Source organism: Phalaenopsis equestris, unplaced genomic scaffold (genome assembly GCF_001263595.1).
Source record: "Phalaenopsis equestris unplaced genomic scaffold, ASM126359v1 Scaffold209023, whole genome shotgun sequence".
NCBI classification, from domain to species: Eukaryota; Viridiplantae; Streptophyta; class Magnoliopsida; order Asparagales; family Orchidaceae; genus Phalaenopsis; species Phalaenopsis equestris.
This window is the reverse complement of record NW_018228229.1, coordinates 4,563-8,305: the sequence shown is the minus strand read 5'-3', so window position 1 is coordinate 8,305 and position 3,743 is coordinate 4,563. Positions and strand designations below refer to the sequence as shown.

At 38.1% G+C, this 3,743-nt stretch overlaps 1 long non-coding RNA gene across 1 annotated transcript; it reads left to right on the top strand.

The window, feature by feature from the left end:
• Positions 1–304: 304 nt before the first annotated feature.
• Positions 305–1,311, top strand: LOC110036597. Its single transcript, XR_002295246.1, has 2 exons — positions 305–399; positions 739–1,311. It is a non-coding gene; the product is annotated as an uncharacterized LOC110036597 (long non-coding RNA).
• Positions 1,312–3,743: the final 2,432 nt, after the last annotated feature.

The following is a 3,743-nucleotide window of genomic DNA, read 5'->3' as shown; positions in this document are numbered from 1 at the left end:
TTCTCTTTCGTTTTATTGTACCCGATATTGTTTTTTGATACTAGAAAGAGGAACTGAGTATCGCTGTGGGTTAAGAGCACTCCGAGCACTCCGAGCACGGGCGTTGCTGCTCTAAATTTTTGTGATATTTAGATGAGGTCTTAAACTTTGCGTTGTTGATAAGATATCCTAATGCGGCAGCTCAGCATGACTTTTGGATTAATTGGGAGTTAACAAGGTTAACCTCGGGTCCTTGATTTGTAATCTTATGTATCAAGTCGGTGTTGCTAAAATTTTCATTTACAGGAATTTGTTTATGATGGATCTCAAGGACTATTTACACAGGCTGGTTTCAATAATCCTTCTCAAGACGAGTCTCTTCAAAGCCATTTTGGCGGACCTGGTCCACTACAGTCGCAGGTCCAAATCTTGTTAATCATCTCGATTCCTTTAATCGGAAGACTTGCATATTTATCCTCAATTCATATGTATTTACATATCAAACACCTAAAATTCAACTTCTACATATATGCCACCTTACCTATGCATGAAAAGGTGTATTTCACTGTTAAAAAGTTATAATAATGTTATTTTTACGTGATAGGAATTATTTGGCTGGTATAAATGTACAAAGCGAAGTTTAGATGTTAGATATGTAAATACATGGGAATAGGATGAGCATATAACTAAAAGCCCCATTTTTTATACTTCATCTATTCATTTTAATGTTCGGCACTTGAAACTTTTATATAAATGCAGGGCCTCTTGAATCCAATTTATTCCCAACCTTTCACCCAATACAATGCCCAGCCTTTAAACATGCAGCAACCTTCACAACAACAGAATCAGAGCTCAGCTACCCAAAAACTTCACTATAATGGCTGATCCAATCTATAATCTCATGGTTCCCGTGGGGTTAAAATTCTCCCTATGAGCAAAATATGATTTTTGCAAAATTTTTGCCATTCTTGGCTCATGAAAGGTACAGAAGTTTGGGGCCGGCTTGCTTCTCCATTATACACATATCGGACCCCCCAATAGAACCTGATTGGGGTTTTCAGTAGAGAAAAATTTTGGTTTTCGCAACGGCAACCAACCTCCTGCACGGCCAGAGTCAAAGAAAGGTATCTATCCATTTATCTTTCCTAATTACAATTTTAACTATTTGGGGACAAATACGCAATTCCAGGTGTAAAAAAAAAAAAAAAAAAACTAATATTTGATGCATGTAAGTAAAGGGTTCTCCAGTTTCCATAGCTTACCTACAGAAGTATATGAGCGCTGTAATTTGATTTTGGGGGTTTGGTAAGGCAGAGTTGTTCTTGTCTTTTAGAAGGTTTGGGGCAAGTGTTTGTACATAAGATGGCATGAGAGCTGGCGAGCCTTTGAATGAATGCTTCGGTTTTTCACTCCTGGAAAATTGCTGGGTTGTTTTATACTTATTTGATTGTTAAATATTTTCAGTTTATATGCAATCTAGATATATTTGTAATGTTTTAATTATATTGCGTGCCACATAATTTTTTGTGAAATTTAGTATCTAACGTCCAAGTTTTGATATTTACATTTATAACACCTTGGTATCATAAACTCGTGCATCAAAGGTGTATTTCACTTTTAATAAGGTAATGAAGGTGATGTTTTTGATGAGATGTTAAAGATTTGACTGGCATGCAAGTAAATATGAATGTTTTGGTGTTAGATATGTAAATACATAAGAATTGTGTTATGTGTGTAAATGCCCCTCCTTTTTTCGTGAAATATATACATATCTCGCAACTCTTATGTATTGACATATTAAACACCTAAATTTTCATATTTATATTTATAATACACAAAAATTGGATGCCACATAAAAAATACCACAATTATTAACTTTTTAAAAGTGGAATACTCATTTTCACCCATATTTTTTATGATACCAAAGTGTTATAGGTGAAGAAATCAACCTTTTAAGTGTTAGATGTGTAAATACATAATGTGATATGTATGTAAATTTTTGTTTCTTTTTAATTCGTTTAATTGTATGGGCATTTATATACAATTCAATCCTAGTGTATTTACATATCTAACCCCTTTTCATGCACAGGCTCATGATACCAAAGTATTATAAGTGTAAAAATCAAACTTTAAGTGTTAGATATGTAAATACATAAGACTTGTGTGGTATGTATGTAATTTTTGTTTTTTTTTAATTTAATTGTTTGAGCATTTACATACAACACGATTCATGTTTATTTATATGCATAGCGTCTAAACTTTTTATTTACATCAAATTTTTAACATCTCAAAAAATATTCATAAAACTAACTTTTTTTTGAAGCGGAATTCTCCTCTTCTTGTATAGGTTTATAACATCAAAATGTTGCAAATATAAATATCAAACTTTAGATGTTAGTGTCGACCTCATTTTTGGGTAAGGTTTTTGCTTCTCTCATTAGAGCCTAAGGTCTAGCCTTAGGTTTTTTTTGTTTGATCCTCTTAGAGGACTAGTACCGGACCCACACCATTTAGAAAATTCAAGCCACCTCGTTACTCATCCGAGTCTTGCATGGGACGTCCCAATTCCTTGGCATCTTGTTGAGTTGGTTAGAACCGACATATGAAACTCGAGTTGAGTTCCTACATAAATAGGAGCAGCTCTTAGGGAACCTCTTGCGACCCAAACACTCACTAACGCTGCATTTTGCGTACGCATCGCACCACACACTATTTTGACTTGAATTGACTTGTCCGTCAGCGAACTTGTCCGGACGACCCTGAATGATGAAACAGACCACACGGATGAGTCTGAGACGTCTACTTTAGCTAGGAAAAACACTCATATTGCTATGGTTTCACTCGTGAGTAATTAGCATGAATATCGAATCACATTTTTTTTAGTTAGCGGGGCGCGGGCCCGGGCTTAACCCAGGTTCAACTTGGGTTCGATTCGGGTTGAACACGGGCTAGTTGCGTCAACTTATATTTTTTTTGAATTTTAAACTTTAAATTTCAAATTTATCATTTAATCCCCCATTAAGCTCTTCTAATTAAGTTGTTGTCGCTCAGGGAAATTATTCAATTCCCCGCCCAACGCAAGCTTAACGGCTACTGCAATTTGGGGGATACAAATCCCGTTGGGGCTTGGCCTTTCTCCCATTCGGCTCTCCCGCTCATCTCACCCTTTGCTCGATTCGGCTCCCCCGCTCCTTCCTCGCTCTCTCTGCCTCATGCACCGAAATCCTCACATCCCGCTCTCGACAAAACTCCCGCTCGCCGCTGCTCCACACCGGAGCCCTGCACTGGATCCCCTCGCACGTCTCGCCGATCTACACCGAAGCCCTAGCCCCTCGTCTCTTTCTCTCGACAATCGAAGCTCTAGCCGGCAGCACCGCCCGAGACGCTCGCTCGCCTCCCTGGATCGAAGCCCTAGCTGGCCTCCTTCTCGCCAGCGACCAGCTACCTCCCTCTCCCATTCCTTTTCATTCCTTGTTGTGTTCTTGTTGTGCCGAAGAAGGGTAAGGCCAGGTATATTCTTCCAACTATTGCATCTTATTGCTATCAAATTGTTTACATAAATTTGAAATGGAATCCTCTCCACAGACATGCATTCTTGTTGTTGGTCTAGGTTGTTAGATTGGACGATTGAAGCTGTCGGTACATAAGTTTAGTGGACCTTATTGAGGGGATATACATACAAATGCGAAGCAATTCGCTGCTTCTGTTGAGGGGGGTGGCCAAATATAATTGATGTCTTGTTGCTTGAGTTATTTGGAGAGTTA